Here is a 25,728-nt window from a genome sequence, read left to right as displayed (position 1 = left end):
TTCCAGCTTACACTAGTTCAGGCTGCAGTTCAGGCTTCTGTTACAAGGTGGCACCAATGCACCTCCATTATCAAACTTCTTTGCAAAGAAGTGTATACAAAAACCAAAAAAATACAATATCTCCCTAAAAACCTAGATTAACCCTTATGGAACCATTCGAATGATTCAAATTCTGCCTGAAAAAAACTTAAAAGTGCAAGAGGACTGTAAAACAACAACAACAACAACAACAACATACTCTGGGGGCATCCATATGATGGAACACCAGGTAGCTCTACTGCCCCTTGATAGTCACTGGCTGGAAGGCATAACGTGGGGCAGGGCCAGCAGGAGGTGACTGACAGAGGAGAGGGGCAGCGGAGTGGGGTCTGGGCTGCTATGTTCACAGTATCCTGGAGACGAAGAGGAGTGGGCGAAGGTCTGGAAAACCTGTACAGGTTGGGGTAATGAAGGATAACCACTCTGCTCTCTGGGAGGGACTCCTCTACACTGTGAACACCCCAACCTAACCTTTACTGATGAGGTGAGAGATAAATCTATAAATGCGAGGCAGATTTGGGGTCAAGAGCAAATGGAAATGCTTTAATATACACATTTCCAATCAGAGGGGACACAATTTAACCCACTGTTTTATTGTGTTGTGCCCTGATGAAAAAGTAAGATTTTTCTTCTTCTTTTTTTTTAGATGGAGTCTTGCTCTGTTGCCCAGGCTGGAGCGCGTGGTGCAATCTTGGCTCACCGCACCCTCCGCCTCCCAGGTTCAAGCAATTCTCCTGCCTCAGCACCTGAGAAGCAGCTGGGATTACAGGCGTGCGTCACCATGCCCAGCTACTTTTTATATTTTTAGTAGAGACAGGGTTTTGCCATGTTGGCCAGGCTGGTCTCAAACTCCTGACCTCAAGTGATCCGCCCGCCTAGGCCTCCCAGTGTGCTGGGATTACAGGCGTGAGCCACTGTGCCCGGCTTTCCTGTAATATATTAATATACCAAACAGTCCAGGAGCCATTAGGCTTACCTGGTGTTATCTATCACTGAGATCACCAGGTGATCCCTGTAACTGGGATTACAGGCGTGAGCCACTGTGCCCGGCCTGAAAAAGTAAGATTTTTCTCATCATTTGAGAGGCAGCAGCACACGCTGGATAGATGAATTTACTCAGGAGCCACACAGCCCGTGTTCAAATCTACGCCTTGGTACTTGCTAACTCTGTCTTCACTGTACCTCAGTTTCCTTTTTTCTAAAGTCAGGCAACAATAGATCCTTCTCATAGGTTGTGGTGAGAATTAAATAAATAAGTACAGTTGACCTTTTGTATCTGTGGATTCTGCATACATGAATGCAACCAACCTTGGACTGAAAATATTCTGAAAAGAAAATAAAAACCATACAACAATAAAATACAAATTTTAAAACCAATTTAGTATAACAACATTTATATAGCACTTACATTGTATTAGGTATCATAAGTAATCTAGAGATGATTTAAAGTATATGGGAGGATGTGCATAGGTTATATACCACCCCATTTTATATCAAGGACTTTATATATACAATGGAATATTGTATTATAAATATATATGTATATATACGTATGTATATGTGTGTGATTATATATATACATACATTATATGAATATATATAATGTATGTATATATATGTGTGTGTGATTATATATAATATATATTACATTGTATAATTATTATTTATGTATATATGTGTGTGTGTATATATATAATCACACACACACACAATGGAATATTATTTTGGCCTTTAAAAAGGCGACCCTACTATTTGTGACAGTGTGAATGAACCTGGGGGACATTATGCTAAGTAAAATAAGCTAGACATAGAAAGAAGAATTATGCATGATTTCACTTACATGTAGAATCTAAAATAGTCAAGCTCATAGAAGCATAGAGCTGTCATTACCAGGAGTGGGGATGGGGGGAAGAGGGGAGTTGTTGTTCAAAGGTATAAAATTGAAGCTATGAAGGATAAATAAGCCTAGAAATCTAATATACAGCATGATGACTATAGTTAATAGTAATATAATGTACACTGTAAATTTGGTAAGAGATTAGGTTTCAAGTGCGTTCACAAAAAAATGATAGCTATGTGAATAGATGAATATGTTAATGTGCTTCACTGTAGTAATCATTTCTATCACTTTCTCTTTCCTGTCTCTCTCCATATATATATATTTCATTTTATAAATACATATCTTTACTTTTTGAAATGTTATAATCGAGAAAACCACTGAGGTAATAATTTTAAGATTAAATTGTACATGGTTTGACAAAAACACGTACACATACACCTACTGTTTTTGGAATATGTACAAAACATATTGCTCATTGGAGAAGAAGCAGTTTGAAATAATTGCCTAGACATAGTAGGTGTGGGTGTACTTGTATGTGGGTGTGTGTCTATGGCTAAAACACAACAACATTGTATGTGTTTGTGTATTTCGGGCTCAAACTCTATCACGCCAAATACACACTCCCAGGTACAGCTTTCTCTCCATCTCAGAGAAGACTGGGCTTCCTATCTTGGGGCTTAGAGATCCCAGATAGTGATGAATACACAAGATTGCTGATAATGTGTGGAAAATTCCAGAAGCCCTGGCTGATAACCATCAAGCCTAGGTCCCTACTCCCTCCTACCACTCTTGCTGAGTCACCATCTGAGAATTCTAGAGCTGTAATTATGGGCAAAGGGGATCTATCATCATTTTGGTTTTCCTTTCTTAAAAATTAAAGCTCCTAATTTTTTAGATGACCAAACAGATGTTAGTCTTTAGAGTCATTCGTGAAACAGTTTGGAGAATGTGTTGCCAATTCTTTTTGGAAAATTCCTATGTATATTAAAAGGCTAAGCATAAGCTTCATTTTATGTCCACTCCATATATTTTGTTCACTGATCCATCTCCTTTGCTCGCTCTGTCTCTCATCAGTGTTGGCTGACATGTCTTCGCTCTAGAGATGGCCCCTCCCAGACAGCAGGCCATTCAAGACCCCAAGACTCCACTCCTGTACAGACTTCCCAGACCTTCTCCCACTCCCTCTCTGTCATCTCATCTCCAGGACTCTTGATGCAGCAGCTCAGACCAGTATCGCTGAATCATGCTCTGAGCTCAGAGGAGGCTGTTGCATAGCAACAGAGGCTCAGAGACAAATACAATCTCTGGAAGGAAGAGCACTCCCAGGTAATGCTGGCACCATTAACAAAGTGGATAAAGATAATCATACCTTCAAAACATCCTCAAAAGCAACCCACCTTCTCTCCCTGCCAGAGACACCTCACACCATGGATCCAGCCTACATTTTCTAGCCCTGTGTGCCAAGTACTCTGTGCTCTGAGCAAACGGCACCATTGGCTGAGCCTTCCATTTTCCAATGACCCCAGGGTCTGTCTCATTAACAGGGTCTCCTTAATAGGGTTATATTTGCGGAGTTTGTTTTCTGCACATACAGGATAACAGTCCATCTTCAGCACCGCCCTATAAAAGGAGTGGTATCAGTTCCCTTTTTTGAGATGAGGAAACTGTGTCTCCAAGATGGTGAGAACCAAGTCTGCCTTTCCTTTGAAAAGGCAGCTTGCAGTAATTCATGAGAGCACAGAACTGAGAATCGGCAGGCCTGTGTTCTACCTCCAGCTCATGAAAGCATGTAAAAGTGCTCTAACATCTCAGGCCAGCATCTCACTTAGCCAGAGTTGATGGTCCAGGTCTTCATGTACCACTGTATGGTTCCTGCTTTAAGAGACACCTGTTGCCCACCTAGTTATCTCTCCTGCCCTCCTCTCAGCTGGAGCAGGCTGTTCTGTCTCTGTCAGTAGGGTCTTTAAGTTGCTCTGAGGATTCAATCTTCCCCCACCCTCACCCCACCATCCAGCCTTCTGAGGACAACACTAATGCTGTCCTTACAGTGTCAGAAGTCAGTTTCCAAGGCACACAAACATGGCAGGGACATCCCCTCACAGGAAATTCAGGTGCCTCTTAGGAGGGGAAGTGTGCCACCCCCCTTATTATTAGACATCACATGCATGCCGGGCTAACCTGACTTAGGGCCATGGTTTTCAATCCTCTCTTACATCAGAATCCCCTCCTCTCAGGGCTTCCCTAACAGCTAACACCTCCCTAGCATTCTTCCCCATTCCTACTTCCCAGAAAGCACACACCAACACCATCAGAGCCATAAACGGAGCACAAATCTTAGTCCACAGAAAATAATTCAGGGAGTAAAGGAAGTAGAGGCAGCCCCAGGAACCCACACTGGGGCTTCCATCTCCAGCTGATGGCATCTTGTGAAGAATAGAGCATCATCAGTCACTTGCCATCTCATCATCTCATTCATGACATTTGGGGTCAGGGATAAAAATCAGCATCCTATTTCCAGATAATAAGCTATTTTGTGTCCTCTCATTTTATCAGCACGTTAACATCATAGAAGCATGTCATATTTTCATGTTGGGCTCTTGAAACAGGAGACACCACAGAGGAACAAGAGCTGTGAATCTCTAAGTTAACAATTATCTGAGAGAGCTCTTTCAATGGGCAGGTCTAAGGAAATGAGCGATCAGAGTGGCAGTAAAGGCAAAAGCTGGTCATACCTGGCACAGATGGAATGAAGGGGAAATGAGTTTTCACATAACACTTTAGGTGTCAAATGGAATATCTACTTTCTGAGGCCCATATTACTATGGCTTAATCACTTGAATGGACTTTGATATAGAAGTCTTATTTCCAACAACAAGTGAGTTTCTGCTAAAGGTTTAGAAAAGGATCTCCAAGCTAATTCTGGTGTGCATGCAAGTGAAGGAGTCCTACCTGAGGGGTCAGGTTAGGAGCCACATTAGTTTTCTGATCCAGAGAGGAAAGGCAACTAATATTGATGGAACACATTGTTTAGAGGGTCCAGCTCCACGTTCTTCACTTTAGTGATTGAATTTAATTCTCATGACAACCCTACTAGTGAGGTACGATTATGCTCTCTTCATGGATGTATATGACTACAACGCACTTGCTCCTAAGCACAGAGCTGGATGGCAAAGAGTCTGCTCACCACACAAACTAATGGAGCCAGGGATGGAATCAAGCAGCCTGGGCAACGGTACAAAAATGGTCAGGATTCATAATATCTAAACAGTCCCAAAGTCACGTTATTAGAGAAATCTCAGAAACACTATTTTCAGAGGGGAAGAAGGTGCAAAAGGGCACTTACTCTACAATAGCACAAATATTTATAGCCAAAAATGTACAATTACATATTTTGCATAATTCTCTCCAAGTCTGTAAGGAAGGCATCATTATTTCCAGTTTACAGATGACCAACTAAGACTCACTGATGGAAAATCAATTTTGCAGAGGCATCTAGTAATGATCAGGAGTGGGGATGTAACTCTCACTCTCCTCACTTGTCTCTTTTTATAGCGGATGACCGTCTAAGACTTAAACACTTGTAGTTTGTTTATTTTTATTTTTATTTTTATTTATTTTATATATATTTTTTGAGATGGAGTCTCATTCTGTTGCCCAGGCTGGAGTGCAGTGGCGCAATCTCGGCTCACTGCAAGCTCTGCCTCCCGGGTTCACGCCATTCTCCTGCCTCAGCCTTCTGAGTAGCTGGGACTACAGGTGCCCGCCACCACACCTGGCTAATTTTCATATTTTTAGTAGAGACGGGGTTTCACCGTGTTAGCCAGGATGGTCTCGATCTCCTGACCTTGTGATCTGCCCACCTCGGCCTCCCAAAGTGCTGGGATTACAGGCATGAGCCACCGCGCTCAGCCAAACACTTGTAGTTTTTTATGTTGCCAGGATTATGCCCTTGTGGGTACTCACTCAACAACCTCTCTCTCTTTGAAAGAGCTGATCGTGCAGATGAAATCCCAGCGTAAGGTCCTATAGGTGGTAATGGGTCTGGTATGAGGGTCAAAGGCTTATGACTCCTGCCTCCTCTTCATCTGCACTCTCTCTTCATTTGAGGCTCAATAGAAACTGCTTTTCCAAATCAACGTAGCAGATCAAATGAGGGGGCAGAAAATGATAGGGGATTGGTTTGACGATCTTCTCATCTCACTCCAATACCTCAGCAAATCATCCTGCAACACAGAAATGGCCCCAAATGTCCATGTATAATGTAAGTGTGAGCACATGCTCCATCTTCCTGCTCTCCTTCCAGGTGGTCTCTGTGGCAGTTATGCTGCTTGGTTTAGATAACAGTCATCACTTCTCTGGGAGGGAGGAAAAAGGTGGGCCTGGATGACCATTAGTTGAAGTTCTACTAGGTGCCATCTACTCTGTATGGGATTTCTCATTTACCCCACAGAAAACTTGTCTAAAAAAGGCATTGTGAGTCCCCTTTTACAGATGAGCAAGGGCAAAGTAGAATGGCAAAGGATTTGATTACCACAGAAACTGAGAGAGCCAGAGATAGCAGCTGGCAACCTGGGCACCTTAAGTGCTGGTGGCAGATCTTTAGCAAATGTATCTGGACACATACTGTTGAGGAAGTTAATGTATGTCCTCCCTGTGTTTACCCTCCTTGCATTTCCAGCAAGTAACCAGGCTTGGTGTTCCTTCCCCTTGCCTTAGGGGAGGTTTATGACAGGGTTGGGAGCCAAAGATGTCTGAATCCAGTTTCTTCCATTCTTTAGGAAACTTAAACTTAAGGGAAAGATTGGACTGCTTGCTATCTGGTAGGAAAGGGAAGGCCTCTGAGGACATAGAGAAAGGAAAGGAAGAGAGATTTATCCCAAATAGGGACGAGGCCAGAGATCTACTTGTCCCTCCAGGAGTAAGGATCTGAGCACTGCTCCATATAAACCCTTGGGTTTGATCAGTATATGGTCCATTGAAACTGGGCATCCATCCATGAGACCTATTTTTCTCTTTGGATAAAAGGATAGATGGAACAGGGTCAGGGAGTCCTTAAGGCACCAAGCCAATCAGGCAAATGGTCAGCTCAGCACTGAGCAGGAGGGACACATGATTGATGATGGCAGCCTCTCAGGCTGTTAACTAGAGTATAAGTTCCCACAAGTGGGACTGCTTCCTCAAAAAGCATGAATATTAAACATTTGTCTAATTCACCTTAAAATCTCTTTACTAATTTGTCACAATGAAATACAAGATATGAATACTCATTTTTCAAGATCTGTACAAATAATGGGTTTCACTATATTATTAATATTTGCTAATGTGATATACTTTTGTTGGAATGTTAGATTATTTTTCATTTTCCATATTTTATTTTCCTATAAATGGCATATTTCACATTTAAATTACCAAATGCAAAGATAATGATCCCACTTTATGTCTTAAATATGTCCTGGAATAAGAATCTACAATGAACTCAAACAAATTTACAAGAAAAAAACAAACAACCCCATTAAAAACTGGGCAAAGGATATGAACAGACACTTCTCAAAAGAAGACATTTATGCAGCCAAAAGACACATGAAAAAATGCTCATCATCACTGGCCATCAGAGAAATGCAAATCAAAACCACAGTGAGATACCATCTCACACCAGTTAGAATGGCGATCATTAAAAAGTCTGGAAACAACAGGTGCTGGAGAGGATGTGGAGAAATAGGAACACTTTTACACTGTTGGTGGGACTGTAAACTAGTTCAACCATTGTGGAAGTCAGTGTGGCGATTCCTCAGGGATCTAGAACTAGAAATACCATTTGACCCAGCCATCCCATTACTGGGTATATATCCAAAGGATTATAAATCATGCTGCTATAAAGACACATGCACACGTATGTTTATTGCGGCACTATTCACAATAGCAAAGACTTGGAACCAACCCAAATGTCCAACAATGATAGACTGGATTAAGAAAATGTGGCACATATACACCATGGATTACTATGCAGCCATAAAAAAGGATGAGTTCATGTCCTTTGTAGGGACATGGATGAAGCTGGCAACCATCATTCTCAGCAAACTATCACAAGGACAAAAAACCAAACACCGCATGTTCTCACTCATAGGTGGGAATTGAACAATGAGAACACATGGACACAGGAAGGGGAACATCACACACTGGGGCCTGTTGTGGGCTGGGGGGAAGGGGGAGGGATAGCATTAGGAGATATACCTAATGTTAAATGACGAGTTAATGGGTGCAGCACACCAACATGGCACATGTGTACATATGTAACTAACCTGCACGTTGTGCACATGTACCCTAAAACTTAAAGTATAATAAAAAAAAAAAGAAAAGAAAAGAAAACTCAATCAGTGAGTTGGTGTTTATGCTGTATCCTCATTAAATGGAAAATGTGGGGCCATGAAAATTCCATACATGGCCTAGGGAAGACAAATTGGTACAACCTCTTTGCAGAGACATTTGGCAACATCTGTGAGAAAAGAAAGCAAGGCACCTGTCACCCATTGTACTGTTAGGTCTAGACAGCATATATGTAAGATGGCCAAGATAGCATGGCTAGTCATATTTAAAGGAATCTCAAATCACCTTATTAGATATAGCTAAGTAATACTATTTTCAGAGAATGAAAATTTTTAAAAGAGCACTTACTCTATGATGTCATTTATATATTTATAGCTAAAAGCATGTAGTTATATATTTTGCATGATTCTCTCATAACTTTGTGGAGAAATCATCATTATTCCCATTTTGAAGTTGACTATATTAAACTTGCTGATGTAAAATCAATTTTGCAGACTCATCTAGTAAGGAACAGGAATGGCATTCTAACTCTCACCCTTCCCAAAGGACACCCAGGTATCTTCTTTATAGATCATAACCTTCTAGGACTTAAACACTTGTAATTTTACATGTTTTTAGTACTGTGCCCTTGTGGGTACTCACTCAACAACCTCTCTCTCTTTGAAGAAGCTGATAGTACAGATGAAATCCCGGTGCAGGATCCTGTAGGTGCTAACGGATCTGGAATGAAGGTCAAGGGCTTGTGAGTCCTGCCTCCTCTTCATCTGCACTCACTCTTCATTTGGGGGCTCAATAGAAACTGCTTTTCCAATATCAATCTAGAAGATCAAACAAGGAGGCAGAAAATGACAGGGGATTAAAGGAAATGTTTTAATTATTTCCTTCCCTTTTCCCTGATCCCTCAGCAAAGCCCTCCTGCAACACAGGAATAGTTCCCAAAGCTTCATTCATAATGCAAATGTGAGTAGGTTTAACTTCTTACTGCTTGGTATGTTTCCAGGTAGACTCTATGGCAATTGTGCTGTTTGGCTTAGGTAACAGTCATCACTTCTCTAGGAGGGAGGTGAAAAGTGGGTCAGTATAAGCATTTGTTGATGTCCTACTAGGTGACATATATGCTGTACAGGATTTCTTATTTACACCATAGACTAGTTATGTAAGGAAGACGTAGTGAGTCTCCTTTTACAGATGACTAAGGGCAAGCTGACAGAGGGTAAGAAAGGATTTCAGCATCACACATCAAGTAAGGGGCAGGAATGTGGTCCAGCCTTTGCTGTCATCACAGTATTTCATGCATTATCAACAGAGGCGACATTATGCCCAAGGGGTTGAAAATTGGCTCTTGATGGTAAGGAGGATGGTAGACATTACAATGGTTTGTGGTCCTGCAAAGTACCACAGTACATAAACAGTTACCACTTTATGTGTGGAATTAAAATTTTACATTCTTGGCAGAAAGGATGTGTGAGGAAGAACATGTCTAAAAGTCCTCCAAAACAGGGACAAGAATGAAAGAAGGTGAGAGAAACACTGCCTATGCCCAGTGACTTCTTATGTAGATGACTGGCCACCAGGGCTTTGGAATTGATCATTTTACTCTCCTCCCCATGATCACTCAACAACCCCTCTTGGTGATGATGATGATGGTGGTGATGGTGATGGTTGAAATGAAATCCTCTCTCTGGGCACAGGAGACTTTGATATGGGGACCATATGAATTGACTGGCTCTTAAGGTGACAGACACGCAGGGGCTTAGTCAGAACGACACATGTTTCTTCTGGAACAGATTACCTGGAGGGTAGAAAATTAATGTTGACAAAACTAGTATGAGCAAGAAATGCTCTAATTTGCATCTCTTTTCATCTTAACACTTATTCAAGTAGCCTATTATTTAATGTATAATTTAGATTAAATTATGGGAATTTAGGAACAGTTACATAAATCAGACAAATTGCTTTGTAATGCCTGCTCAGTAATAGAAACTGAAATTTCATTAAGGCATTGTGTCCTGAAGCCACCAGGAATTTGAATGCTCTAATCTCTCTCAGTGCTCACATGCAATACTGCCCAGGGCATTGCTTAATTTATTTATATAATGAACTATATTACTTTAAAACTGTAATACTAAATTATATGATATATAACATCAAATTATTAAATATTTAACGAAATATAATTAATTTTAATATATTAAATATACTATATTAAAATTACATTATAAAATTGTAATATTAAATTAGATTATAATATTAAATTATATGAGTCTAATTATCATGACATAGGAAACATTCCCAGTAATCAGTAAGGAGAAATGGCCTAGTGATGTTATCGTAAGTAGAATCTAAGTATGCACCCAAAGATTTTTGTTTCTTGTTATTTACTCCTTTGTATAGTCTGTCTCATTGTGTGTGAGCTGGAGTTAGTGACTTGCTTCTAATTGGTATCCACAATGGTATAGTTTGAATGTGTCTTCCAAAGTTCATTGGTTGGAAACCTGATTCCCAATATAAAGGTGTTGGAAGGTGGGACCTTTAAGATGTCTAGGGTCATGGTGATTCTGTACCCATAAACAGATTAATGCCATTATTGTGGGAGTAGGTTCTTCATAAAAGGACAAGTTTGTTTCCCCTCTTGCTGTCTCTCCTCCTCTCTTTGCCCTTCTGCCACGGGATGATACAACAAGAAGCCCTCACCAGATGCCAGCCCCTCGATCTTGGACTTCCCAACCTCCAGAACTGTGAGCCAATAATTTCTGTTCATTACAAATTATACAGTCTGTGACATTGTTCTAGCAGCACAAAAATGGATTAGGAAAATGTGTACTGAAGAAGTGGGGTTTTGAAACAACAAATAACTGAAAATGTGAAAGTGGCTTTGGAACTGGGTAATAGGGGCTGGAAGTGTTTGGAGGAACCAGCTAGCAAAAGCCTACATTGCCATGAATAGAGCATTAAGGGCAATTCTGGTGAGGGCTCAGAAGAAGAGTATGGCTGTAAGAAAAGTCTGAATCTTCTTAGAGATTACCTAAGTGATTATGATCAGAACGTTGGTAGAAATATGGACAGTAAAGGCCATTCTCACCAGGTCTTGGATGAAAATTAGGAATATATTATTGGAAACTGGCATAGAGGCAATTCTTGTTATAAATTGGCAAAGAACTTGACCGAATTGTTTTGATGCCCAAGGGCTTTATGGAAGGCAGAATTTAAGAGTGATGAACTAAAGTATCTGGCAGAAGAAATTTCTAAGCAAAGTATTGGAGGAACCGTGTGGCATCTGTAACTGCATACAGTAAGATGTAAGAAAAGAGAAATGATTTCAAGACAGAATTTGTAATTTATAATTAAAAAGGAATCAGAGGGCCGGGCATGGTGGCTCATGTCTGTAATCCCAGCACTTTGGGAGGCCGAGGCAGGTGGATCACCTGAGGTCAGAAGTTCAAGACCAGCCTGGTCAACATGGTGAAACCCCATCTCTACTAAAGATACAAAAATTAGCTGGGCATGGTGGTGGGCGCCCGTAATCCCAGCTACTTGGGAGGCTCAGGCAGGAGAATTGCTTGAACATAGGAGGTGGAGGTTGTAGTGAGCTGAGATCGTGCCATTGCGCTCCAGTCTGGGCAACAAGAACGAAACTTCGTCTCAAAAAAAAAAAAAAAAGGGAATCAGAACATAAATATTTGGAAAATTCACATTCATGTCATATAAAGAATGAAAAAGCATGCAAGGGTGCAGCCACGCAACTCTCCGATAATGGGATTAGCATGGAAAGAAGGAAGCTGGGTGTTGTTCAGCAGGACAATGCATTGGAGAAAGACTCTGAAGGCATTTCAGAGATATTCAAAGTTGCCCCTTTCCTACAACTCCAGAGATCTAGGAGGGCAGAATGATTTCAAGGGACAGGCCTGGGGTGTCCCTCATGGGCTCACTGCTCAGAGCCGTCTTGGGACTATGATCCCTGCATTCTAGTACAGTGCTGTCTGGCAGCCCCAGCTGTATCTCAAGTGGACCTAACTGCTCCTATGAAGGGTGCAAATTGTAAGCATTGCTGGTTCCCACATGGTGCTAATTCTGCAAGTGAGCAGAATGCAAGAGCTGTGGGGGTACTGCTTCCTTCACCTAGATTTTAAAGGATATATCAGACATCCCTGTGACCCAGGCAGAAACCTGCTGCAGGGGCAGAGGCACTATAGAGTTCTCATTAGGGTAATGCCTAGTTGAGCCACAGGCATAGGGTTGCCACTGAGACCATGAACCTGGAAACCTATCAGTGTGCAGCTCCAGCCTGGAAGAGCTGCAGGCAGGAGACTCCAACCCATGAGAGCTGCTGCAAGGGCCATGCCCAGCAAAGCCATAGGGGTGGGGCTTCCTGAGGCCTTGGGGGCTTAACCCATACCCCAGTGTGCTCAGAAGGTGGGACATGGAGTCAAGAAAGATTATTCTCCAGCTTTGAGATTTAACGTTGTTTGCCCTGTTCAGTTTTGCACTTACTTGGGACCCGTTACTCCTCTTTTCTTGCCTATTTTTCCCTTTTGGAATTAGAATATCTATCCTATGCCTGTCTCACTGTTGCATTTTGGAAGTAGATAACTTGTTTTGATTTTATAGGCTCACAGCTTGAGGGAATTTGCCTCAGAATAAATCATGCCTTGACTTTCATCCATATTTGATTTGAATGAGACTTTGGACTTTTGAGCTGGTGCCAGAACAAGTAAAGACACTGGGGCTACTGGGATGGAGTCAGAATATTTTGCATGTGAGAAGGACATGAATTTTATGAGCCAGGGGCAGAATGCTGCAGTATGAATGTGTTCACTAAAGTTTATGTGTTGAAAACTTGATTCCCAATGTGTAAGTGTTGGTCTATCCAAGTACTTCTTCCCCAAATTTCTTTGTCACCAATTTTCCAATCATGTTTTTTTCCAAGTTCCTGATCATGCAGCCAAACTATTGTCCATAGTCCATGAATCAGTATATATAGAAATGGCAGGTCCAGTCACTTGTCCAAGCAAAGTGATCAACCAGGTACACTGCTCAAAGTTCTGCCCACTGGGAGAGTTTCCATTCACCATTTTCCTTCAGGGACATCCCAGAAAGGGGATGTAGTGTTAGTTGTCCACTTTTGAGTAGTGCTTGCATATCATGCAGAATCATCTGTAAACCAAACTTCTCTTTCTCTGTCAACTGATCATAGGGAATTTAGATTGTAGGTGCAGGCTGGAAGAAAGAAAGGAGTGTAGCAAAAATGAGGACCATGGGCATTTGAGCTGCTTCCTCATGTAACTTACTTATGCCTTCAGTACCTGCTTGAGCTCGATTTCATATATACTACTTACCTTTGATGATGGAGTGAGTGCTGCTGTACATACCCAACTTTATGGCTATGTGGGTCAGATAACATACAGGTCATGGTAGGCAGCTCACGTCACGTGAAAACTTGGTTGTTTCCAGTCTCTACTAAGGCCCATTAGCAGGCCAAGAGCTGTTTCTCAAAAGAAGAGTAGTTATCTAGGAAAGATGGCAGGGCCTGTGCTGCCATTCACCTATGGGGGCCTGCCAAAGGTTCCCAACAGCATCCCTATCTGTCACTGACAACTCAAGCACCATTGGATCTGCTTGATCATATGGCCCAAGTGGCATAGCAGCTTGCACAGCAGCCTGGAACTGTTGCAGAGCCTTCTCTTGTTCTAGGCCCTACTCAACACTAGTAGTTTTTTGTGTTACTCAGTAAATGGGTCAGAGTTACACACCCATATGAAGAGTATGTTGCCTCCAAAATCTAAAGAAGCCCACCAGATGGTGTACCTCTTTTTTGGTTGTAGGAGAGGCCAGGTGCAAGTATTTATCCTTCACCTTAGAAGGGATATCTCAAATGCTCCACACCTCTGAGCTTCTAGAAACTTGACTGAGGTTGAATATGCCACCTTTTACCTCTGAGGAGAAGAGAAAACTAACAGTCATATAATATTCTATTATATTCTTTAAACCAGTAGGTTAAAACAAAAACTGATAAAAATAATTACTTATAAGGGAACAGAGTAGCAGTCCAGGATGGAAGCTGATCACATATATTCTCTTAAAAATATAATACCTATTTACTGGTCTGATGCACTGAAAAATTTAAGAAACAGTGGCCAACCCAGTAGCAATGAAGAACTCTAGTACCCAGATTGAGTCCTCTAAAAATATTACCCACGAGGAAAAATGGCTGAATCCAAGTCTGTGGTAGGGTTGTACCAGATGAGTCTGGACTGAATGATCATACCAGCGAACATGTCAAAAAGACTCAGAAGCCAACCTGATAGGACTTCCACAGACCAAATAAGAACAATTTAAGCATCAAAAACATTGGTGCCTACAGTGAGTTAAAACACATCACATACAGAAACATCTCTGAGTCGTGATGACACTCTAAAAGAAAAAACACAAACAAAACCAACTCACTGCTAATCTGTGGAGGATCCTACAGAAACAATACTTATTCTTAAAACTGGAAATACTGCAAAATGATTAAATATTTGTCCTTTCTTTCCTGTGTGTGCCATACCTGAGTTAAGCCTACTAGTTGGCAGGGGTTTGGTGTGGGGGTGGGTGGGGGGGAGTTTCTCTTATAGAAAATGTCCAGCTAATAAATGCAGAAGAAATTGTATCTAAATATCATCATTTTAGAATTTTTAATGAAATGCAGATCTTGGTAAAGATCAGAGATTGTAAAAAATCATGAGGTAAAAAGCAGATGGGAAATTTCATAATAGATGGATCAGTCCAACAACACCTGAGCCCAGTGCTCAATCTTAATGTCAAGGTAGGAGTGACAATCAGACACAATGAGGCTCCTTGTATGCCTATGAATTGAATGCTTGTGTCCTCCCAAAACTCATATGTGGAAACCCTAATCTCCAATGTGACAGTATTTAAAAATAGGACTTTTGGGAAATAATTAGGTCATCAAAGTGGAGCCCTCATTATGAGATTAGTGTCCTTATAAGAAGAGACACAGAGAGTTTACTTGCTCTCTGCATGCACACACCAAGGAAAGGCCATGTGAGGACATAACCAGGAAGAGGATCCTCACCAGGAACCCAACCATACTGGCACCCTGATTAGACTTCTAGCTTCCAGACTCATGAGAAATAAATGTTTGTTATTTAAGCCACCTAGTCTGTGGTAATTTGGTAAAGCAGCCTGAACTAAGACTTGGTGTAAGGATATAGGAAGTATGTAACACATCTGAGGTACTCTTGCCAAAAAATCCTGAACTGGATGAAGCCTCTAACTCTACTAATTTGCAGAAAATAGGAGGGGCCAGAGCAATGTAAGAAACAGCACAATGGGGATACAATCAGCAAAATTGAGAATGTAAACTCCACAAACCAAAGATCCAGTATAATAAGCAAATACAAGTTGAGTATCATTAATCTGAAAATCCAAAATCTGAAATGCTCCAATGAGCATTTCCTTTGAGCATCATGTCAATGATCAAAAAGTTTCAGATTTTGGAGGCTTTTGGATTTGCAGATTAGGGATACTCAATATGTAAGCTGAAAAGCAAAAACAAAGAGAGAAAAGAGATTTAAAACTCCAGAGAGTTAATGAGAAATTAAAGTATAATTAAAACCATAATGAGATACCACCACACTTACACCAGAAAAAGAAAATTAAAAAGATGGAAAACACCAAGTGTTGGTGAGGATATGGAAGCTGTGTAATTCTCACAGCACTGGTGAAAATATAAATTCAACAACCACTTTGAAAAAGTGATTGGCAATATTGACTGAGCTGATCATACACACACCCTACAACTCAGAAATTTCATTCTTAGGTCTGGGGAAGGTACGCACCCAAAAGAAAGAAAAATAAATGTTTATCCAAAGATATGTATAAGACATTCATAACACTGTTATTCATAATGTCAAAAACTAGAAAAAATCCACATAGCAGATATGCTTATTGTGAAATATCCACTCGATGTAACAATATCCACCAATGATGATGAATGATCTACTACTATAGATAATAATAAATGTAAATCTCACATACAGTATGTTGACTGAAGGAAGAAAGTTAGAAAAGAGAACATGATGTATGATTCTAGGAATTTTTCTTCTAATTTCCCATTACAGTTTGGGCTACATAAAAAATTCAACACTCTATTTTCTCTTATTTGAAGGTACTTAGTGTTCCTGTATATTATCTGCAGGTTAATCTCAGAGAAGCACATATCCTCTGAGCCTTTGAAAAGTGAAGCACTACAGATATGAACACGGCTAATGCTGTTGATATGGTTTGGCTGTATCCCCGCTGATATGGTTTGGCTGTGTCCCCATCTAAATCTCAACTTGAATTGTATCTCCCAGAATTCCCACATGTTGTGGGAGGGACCAAGGGGGAGGTAATTGAATCATGGGGGCCAGTCTTTCCCATGCTATTCTTGTGCTAATGAGCCTCATGAGATCTGATGGGTTTATCAGGGATTTCCGCTTTTGCTTCTTCCTCATTTTCTCTTGCTGCCGCCAGGCGAGAAGGGCCTTTTGCCTCCCGCCATGATTCTGAGGCCTCCCTAGCCATGTGGAACTGTAAGTCCAATTAAACCCTTTTTTGTACCCAGTTTTGAGTATGTCTTTATCAGCAGTGTAAAAATGAACTAATACAGCAAATTGGTACCAGTAGAGTGGGGTGTTGCTGAAAAGATACCCGAAAATGTGGAAGCAACTTTGGAACTGGGTAACAGGCAGAGGGTGGAACAGTTTGGAAGGCTCAGAAGAAGACAGGAAAATGTGGGAAAGTCTGGAACCTCCTAGAGACTTGTTGAATGGCTTTGCCCAAAATGCTGATAGCGATATGGACAATAAGATCCATGCTGAGGTGGTCTCAGATGGAGATGAGGAACTTTTTGGGAACTGGAGTAAAGGTGACTCTTGTTATGTTTTAGCAAAGAGACTGGCAACATTTTGCCTCTGCCCTAGAGATTTGTGGAAGTTGGAACTTGAGAAAGATGATTTAGGGTATCTGGCAGAAGACATTTCTAAGCAGCAAAGCATTCAAGATGTGACTTGGGTTCTATTAAAGGCATTCAGTTTTATAAGGGAAGCAGAGCATAAAAGTTTGGAAAATTTGCGGCCTGACTATGTGATAGAAAAGAAAAACCCATTTTCTGGGGAGAAATTAAAGCTGGCTGCAGATATTTGCATAAGTAGCAAGGAGCCTAATGTTAATCCCCAAGACCGTGGGGAAAACGTCTTCAGGCCATGTCAGAGACCTTCACAGCAGCCCCTCCCATCACAGGCCTGGAGGCCCAGGAGGAAAAAATGGTTTCCTGGGCTGGGCCTAGGGTCCCCATGCTGTGTATAGCCTAGGGACTTGGTGCCCTGTGTCCCAGCTGTGGCTGAAAGGAGCCAACATACAGCTCAGGCTGTGGCTTCAGAGGGTGGAAGCCCCAAACCTTGGCAGCTTCCATGAGGTGTTGAGCTTGCAGGTGTACAGAAGTCAAGAATTGAAGTTTGGGAACCTCCATCTAGATTTCAGAAGATGTATGGAAACTCCTGGATGCCCAGGCAAAAGTTTGCTACAGGGGCAGGGTGCTCATGGAGAACCTCTGCTAGGGCAGTGCAGAAGAAAAATGTGGGGTTGGAGCCCCCACACAGAGTCCCTACTGGGGCACTGCCTAGTGGAGCTGTGAGAAGACAGCCACTGTCTTCCAGACCCCAGAATGGTAGATCCACTGACAGTTTGCACCATATGGCCAGAAAAGTCACAGACACTCAACACCAGCCCATGAAAGCAGCCAGGAGGGAAGCTGTACCCTGCAAAGCCACAGGGGCGGAGGTGTCCAAGATCATGGGAACCCACCTCTTGCATCAGTGTGACCTGGATGTGAGACCTGGAGTCAAAGGAGATCATTTTGGAGCCTTAAAATTTGACTGCCCTGCTGGATTTTTGGACTTGCATGGGCCCTGTAACCCCTTTGTTTTAGCCAATTTCTCCCATTTGGAATGGCTGCATTTACCCAATACCTCTATCCCCATTCTATCTAGGAAGTAACTAGCTTGCTTTTGATTTTACAGGCTCATAGGTGGAAGGGACTTGCCTTGTTTCAGATGAGACTTTGGACTGTGGACTTTTGGGTTAATACTGAAATGAGTTAAGACTTTGAGGGACTCTTGGGAAGGCATCATTGGTTTTGAAATGTGAGGACATGAGATTTGGAGGGGCCAGGGGCAGAATGATATGGTTTGGCTGTGTCCCCATCATCCCCATCAAAATCTGAACTTGAATTGTATCTCCCGGAATTCCCACATGTTGTGGGAGGGACCCAGGGGGAGGTAACTGAATCATGGGGGCCAGCCTTTCTCGTGCTATTCTCGTGATAGTTAATGAGACTCACGAGATCTGATGGGATTATCAGGGATTTCTGCTTTTGCTTCTTCCTTATTTTCTCTTGCTGCCACTATGTAAGAAGAGCTTTTCACCTCTTACCATGATTCTGAGGCCTCCCCAGCCATGTGGAACTGTAAGTCCAATTAAACCTTTTTTTTGTTCCTAGTTTTGGGTATGTCTTTATCAGGAGCATGAAAACAAACTAATACAGCTGTGTATAATGGACATGCAGATGGATATGCGACAGGAGACATACCTGGCCACAGTGCCAGACCTATCCCACTAACTCTAGGTACCCTTGAGTAAGTCACCACACTGCATCTATACTTACCTGGCAAAGAGGGACTGAGTAGCCCTGTCTCCAGCAAGATCTCAGGGACAGAGAGCAATGTGATTCCCATCTGGAAAACCACTCTGAGTTCCTAAAAGGAAAGAGAACTCATTCATCTTGGGGGTCCAAGGAATTATCTACATCAACAGCCAAGTTGTCTAGTACAAAGTAACTATGATGTTTATTAATGTTTTTATTTTAAAAATTATTACTTTTTCTTAAATACCATCTGGTACAATGTAGAATGACTACAGAAACATAGATAAAAGAGCTATGGTCTCAGTGTTACACCAACCACCATGGGTTGACATAGTTCAACAAATGTCTGTCTCTTCTTCCTAAGTGTACTGGTTAGGAGTGTGGGCTCTGTATATAGACTAGAGACAAACCCTAGTTCTGCCATGTAAAAATCTTGTGACTTTGAATACTTTTATTTCACCATAAAATCACTCAAAGTCTTGTCAGTAAAACCAGGATTATATAGTACTTACAATAGAGGACAAAACATATTTTACATGTACCACGGAACTTAAAATTAAAATTAAAATTAAAAAGTCCCTGTGTTCTGGTTTTTAAAAATATAAATGGCCAGGGATCACATTAACTTGAAAATTCTATCTAAGGCAGAGATACTGGGGAAAGAAAGCTTAATAGTCTTGCAACTGAATCCTATTTATCAACTCGGGTATTTTTTAAATTTTAATTTTAACTGACATAATTGTATATACTATGGGGTACACTGTAATGTTTTGATATATGTTTACATTGTGGAAAGATTAAATCAAGCCAATTCAATAAATTCAATAAAGCTTAATAGTCTTACAAACGAGTCTTCTTTTTCCTTTTTCTTATTTATTTATGATCCAGATACTCATTCTTTATTATAAAAATGGCATATTTTCCTCAAATCTGTTGGAGTTCTCTACTTTTGTTTGTGGTATCTTTTGTTAAATAATAGTTTTTAACTTTGCTGTCATGTTTACCTACCTTTGCCTTATACAGCTTTTGATTTTACTTATTTTTTAAATTTTTGTTTATTTTTTAACTTTGATTTTAGTTTCAGGAGTACATGTGAAGGTTTGTTATACAGGCAAATCACGTGTCACAGGGGTTTGGTGTGGAGATTATTTTGCCACTCAGGTAATATGCATAGTACCCAGTAGGTAGTTTTCAATCCTTACTCTCCTCTCTCCCTGTACCCTCAGGTATGAATATCAGTCATAAACTAATGCATTTTTAAAATCACTTTTTTCACTACAACCACTGTTGGTTGACTAATTACTTTAAGAATGCCTCAAAAGCACTTGGAAGGACTGATCTCAGAAAACACCCCACCATTTCTCTGCACGGCCAAACAGCCGAGGGGTCCTCCTTGACTGTGCCTTATCCCCACACACCCCACGCACACAGCCATTGCAGGTCCCCCGTGTCATACCTCCAAACACAACCTGTCCAGGTCTAACCCTTCCTCTGCACACAGCTGCAGTCCTGGTGCCATTCATCTGTGCCTCTTCCCTGAATTTCTGTAATATTCTTCTAATGGTTATCCCCACTCCTTATTTTGTCCCTCTCCAGTCCATTCTCCACACAGTGGCCAGAGTCACTTTCTGATAACAAGAATCAGATCACGTCACTCCTGTACTCTAGCCTTCCACACTCAGAATAAAACCCAAACTCCTTAAAGGATCCAAACCATGTGGCTCTTGTCTGCCCTTTCAACCTCATCTCCCACCTGTCTGCATTTATGTGCCAGGCTTCAGCCACTTCAACTTGTCCTCTGCTCCTAGATCAATGGTGCCCACACACAGCACAGGGACACTGACAAAATGGCCTCTCCATGCCTGGCTTCTTTCTGTTGTTCAGGACTCAGCTCAAGCGTCACTTCCTGAGAAAGAGCTTCACTGACAACCCCATCTATAATAATCCCTGTCTCTGTCATTTTCTACTCTACCTGTTCATTTTCTTCAAAATACAAATCCCCATATGAAATTGCCTCACTCATTGATTTGTTTACCTGCTTATTGCCAGTTTTCCCAAACTAGAACGATAGCTCCAGGGATTCTTCTTTTATTCTCTATGATGTTTCTTCAGTGTCTCATACATAAATCACTGAATAAGAATTACTGAATTGAAAAAATTGTTACCTACTGGACACACAAGAGAAGACACAGAAATTTAAAGCTGAGTAGCAGGAGCAACTAACAATGAAATTAGACATCAAAGGATTTAAACTTTTCATAGACCTTGTTGCCATCCACAGCATTGCTTTTCAATCGTGGATGAGTAACAGAAACAACAAAATAAATTACTCAAAATCTAGACACCTCTCACCTCACCTTCCTGGTTTTGATTCTGCAGATCTAGGATGGGCCCAAGTATGTGCAATTTTAGCAAGCAACCGTGGACAAATCTGCTGAAGTGGTCCGTAGATCACACTTGTAAAAATCCTGACCTAAACAGCTCAGAGTTGGGTACCATAAATTTAATGCCCACCATACAAAGTTCTGGGATATCTGCATTTGCTCTGTTAATATACTTAGCTGAAAGTACACTGGTTCTTCCCCACTGCATAAGACTGCAGATTGCCACATTGGATCACACTTAAATTCCAGAGTATTCCTGGGTGGTCTAGAGGTGTGGGGATTATTATCCTATTGGATAGACAAAACTGGCAGAAAGGTATGACTTGCCTAAAGTGTCCCCATGATGTGACTTGGGTCTCTTTCCTCTTGCTCCAGTAACCTAAGAGGCTTTCAGAGTCTCTGATGTTAAACTAGAAGAGAGAGTAAGGGGATAAGAAAGCACATGGAATAGAGAAGAAAGTAAGAGGATAAGAAAGCACATGAAATGCAGGGGATGGGGTGATGATGTCTGGCCTATCCCCACTCAGTTAACTGGAAGCTGTGCAGTGATGTTTTTCCTCTTCTTCAACTCCATCCCAGAACCCCTCCCACACAGCAGTGACACTGAAGCTCACACATAATGGAAATGTGGGCTTATTCTTGCTTGATGTTACATTTCCAAGTATTCGCTCTAGTAGTTAGGCCATTATGTTAACGCCAGAGGCATTCCATTGACAGAATGGAAGAGGCAAGTTGGAATGGGGAATTACCATTTGCTGATAGTCTACTAGGTACCATACACTGTAGGTTGTTATTTTCAGGCTTTTTCTCTTCAAGTCCTCACAGCGATGTTCTGAGGCTGACATCAGAGCTTGCTTTCTACAGATGAGGGATAATAGGTTTCGGGGGACAAGTACATATTCAAGGAATTTTACGGAAGCTTCAAATGGACATGAGGCCTACTTTAAGGGCTCCCACTGGCCAATTTGGAGAACACTTCAGCACTGAAATTGATATAGTTTGGATATTGTCCCCTCTGAATCTCATGTAGAATTGCAATTCCCATTGTTGAAGGTGAAGCCTGATGGGGTGTGACTGGATGATGGGGGTGGATTTCTCATGAATGGTTTAGTGCTATCCCCTTGGTGATAAGTGAGTTCTCCATCAGTTAGTTCATCTGGTTGTTAAAAGTCTGAAACCTTCTTCCCCTTGTCTGTCTCTCTTGCTCCCACTCTTGCCATGTGACATGCCTGCTACTGCTTTGCCTTCTGCCATGATTAAAAGCTCTCTGAGGCTTCCCTAGAAGCCATGCAGATCCTGGGACCATGCTTCCTGTCCAACCTGCAGAACCATGAGCCAATTAAACCTTTTTCTTCATAAATTATCATCTCAGGTATTTTTGTATAACAGAGCAAGAATGGCCTAATACAAAAAATATATACTAATAATTACAGAGGGTAACCCTTTGAGGAACATGGGAATCTCAGAGTCATATTGACATAAATAAATGTTAATAAATACATTGATAAATAAATAAGGGAGAAGAAAAAGCTCTATCTTTTTCTCAGATGCAAACTAATAATTCCAGAAGGAATATCAGAACTGGAAAACATTCACTTAACAACTATCATAATAATATGTGATTCAGGCAAAAAACATAAACAAATGCTCATTCTGTACCAAATGTCATGGCAGTCACTGAGTCACCATGGTAACAATGTGGGCCAAGACAGCTCGGAAAAGAAAATAACCATCACTTTAATTTGTTTTCTAGTATGTCCTAGGAACTGAACTGGTCTGATATGACTATAGTAATTAACCTGAGGTATTCCTCACAATAAATACTTCTGGCAGCTTCAGCAATATACACATTCATACCCACATACATACCCACATACATACATGTTCTCTCTCTCTCTCTTTCTTTCTCAACACCCAAGATCCCAGGAATTCACTGAGATGGATTGCTGGTGGTGGGGAGTAGGTAACAAACCCCACAATTCAATAGATTCAATTCTGACCACATATAAAGCCAAAATCTACTAAACTATTTTATAATGGATTTTTCTGGAGATGACCTGTTGATTTGTCTCTGGGACATTTTTTCCTCGAGTTACAGTACACTTTCAATAACTTCTGAAAGCTGACATGGAAACACAGGCAAATGCTTGTTAAGTATCAGGTACCTTTTCCATTTTATAGTCTGAGATCTCAACCTAGAAGATTAACAGCTACTGTCAAACATTTGGCAGCTGACAGCTCAGTGAAAATAAAATATGCAGAAATGTAATTCAAAATACTGGCATTTATAAGAGCACCAAGAAATATGAAATAACTAGGAATAATCTAACCAAATATGTGACAGGTCTGTATAGTGAATGCTACATAACATTGCAAAGAGAAACTAAAGAAGACCTAAATAAATAGAGACATACTGTCTTCATGAGTTTGAAGACTCAGTGTTAAGATGCCTGTTCTGTTTAAACTGATCTATATATTCAGAACAATCCCAATAAAAATCCTAACTGATACAGTTTTAACAGAAAGTAAAATGCTGTTTCTAAAATTCATGTAAAAATACAAAGGATCTAGACTATGAAAACAACTTTGAGAAAGAACAAAACGGATGACAAACACTACCTAATTTTAAGACTTCTTACAAACCCATAGTAATCAAGACAGTGTGCTACTGGCATCAAGGCAGAAAAGTAGATCAAAAGAACAAAATAAACCACCAAAAAATTGACCTACATATATTGGACAACTGACTTTTGACAAAGGTGCAGAAGCCATTCAATGTATAAAGGATGGTATCTTCAATATTGTGCTGAAACAAGTAGATATTCATATACACAATTATATACTGATCTATATATTGTACCATGTACAAAAGACAATTCAAAAGGCAATTCATAATGGATCATAGATGTAAATATAAAACGTAAAGCTGTAAAACTTGTAGAAGAAAACACGGGAGAGCAAAATTGTGACCCTGAGTTAGGTGAAGATTTCTTAGATGAATAAATCAATAATTTGGAATGTGTCAAAGTTAAAAACTCTGGATCTTACAAAGACACTGTTAAGAGAATGAAAAGACACGCCCCTGATTGGGAGAAAATGTTTGAAAATCATATCTGATGAAGTAGTTGTATCCAAAATATAGAAAAATATCACAAAATTCAATTAAACACTCCAATAAATAAATAGGCAAAAGAGTTGAATAGACACTCATCTATAGAAGATAAACAACTGTCAAATAAGCACATGAAAATATACTCAAACATCATTAATCATTAGGGAAATGTAAATGAAAACTACAAGGCATCACTACCTTGTGGCTTTGCTTTTTTTGTACTTTAAAAATTATTCTTGGCATTGTTCCCTTACAGTACTATTTCTATAGCACCTAAATAAATTTCTATCTTCTATACTTTTTATGAATGAATGTTTTCATTTAAATATACGTAATTGTTGAGTTTTGTTAGTTTTGGTTCAAAGTGGTCAGATTAATACGAAATCTTCTGGGTGTAAGCCAGGTGTTTTGAATTCAGATACATTTTGGTTTACCTAAGCACACTTTCCAGTATGATTATTTTGTTGTGACTTACCTTCTTTTATACATAAATTTGTGTTAATTATAAATTTGGGTTTGTTAAAGTATTTCAGGAGGCTGACAGGTGGTGTGTTCATGTTCATTCAACTAAGCTCTCTATTCCTAACTTACTACTAAATCCTCCTTTGACCTTTAGTTTCATAGGGGTTATTATAGGTGGAGTGTTCTTTAATTAGAAACTGTAGCCCATTTCCTCTCATCTCATAGACTACACCTTGACCTAACGTTTTTATGTAAATATTTGTGATTACTTTAAGACTTTTTAGGGTTAGCTGAAGATAGCAGTATACAGGCTGAATCGGCAAGAGATGGAGAGGTTTGTCAGAGTTTATCAATTATAGAACAGCCTCCTCTAGAGGAATATAAAGCACCGCCAAATCCTCTGAGATTTAGGCTATTGCTGGTAGTAGTACTCTGGCAAATAACTTTATTCAGTTATTTAAGTTTATGGCTAAGCATAGTGGGGTATCTAATCCCAGTTTGGGTCTTAGCTATTGTAAATTCAGAACATAATAAAGTCACTTTCATAGTTTATTTTCACTTTAGCTATTGCCTTTTATGGCTTACAGTTTAGCTTTCGTTACATATAATCATAAACGTTCTGGGTTCTATTGATTTAGGTTAATCATATGACCTCAGGGGCTGGCACAAAATTTACCAACCCTATGGGAAATTACTACAGCTTGCTCGAACTTTCATTTACTGCTTAATTTCATTTACTGCTGTTTCTCGTGGGAGTGTGTTGAGCAAGGCATTATGAGATACTAATTAGTGTGCTTGGTATCTGCTCCTTTTGATCTTCCACTGATCTAGAGGGCATTCTCACTGGTATTCAGACACTTGCATATGTAATCTCACTAAA

General features: G+C 40.5%; 1 protein-coding gene across 50 annotated transcripts in view; it reads right to left on the bottom strand.

The window, feature by feature from the left end:
• The window catches only part of LOC129023809 (ras-related protein Rab-40A-like), a 194,516-nt gene that overhangs the window by 127,460 nt on the left and 41,328 nt on the right, over positions 1 to 25,728 (bottom strand). For 32 of the 50 annotated variants that reach the window (XR_010125408.1, XR_010125407.1, XR_010125406.1 and 29 more), the window contains exons 2-3: positions 18,912 to 19,002; positions 8,846 to 9,021 (exon numbers count right to left, since the gene is read on the bottom strand). The gene's annotated coding sequence lies outside the window, so the exon portion shown is untranslated. Of the gene's footprint in view, positions 1 to 8,845; positions 9,022 to 18,911; positions 19,003 to 20,925; positions 21,059 to 25,728 lie in introns of all 50 variants that reach the window. The other 18 variants (XR_010125410.1, XR_010125397.1, XR_010125377.1 and 15 more) reach the window with 3 other exon arrangements.

The sequence above is a fragment of the Pongo pygmaeus genome, chromosome X (assembly GCF_028885625.2).
Source record: "Pongo pygmaeus isolate AG05252 chromosome X, NHGRI_mPonPyg2-v2.0_pri, whole genome shotgun sequence".
In the NCBI taxonomy this organism is placed as follows: Eukaryota; Metazoa; Chordata; class Mammalia; order Primates; family Hominidae; genus Pongo; species Pongo pygmaeus.
The sequence above is the reverse complement of the archived record's forward strand: the minus strand, read 5'-3'. Positions and strand labels throughout refer to the sequence as shown.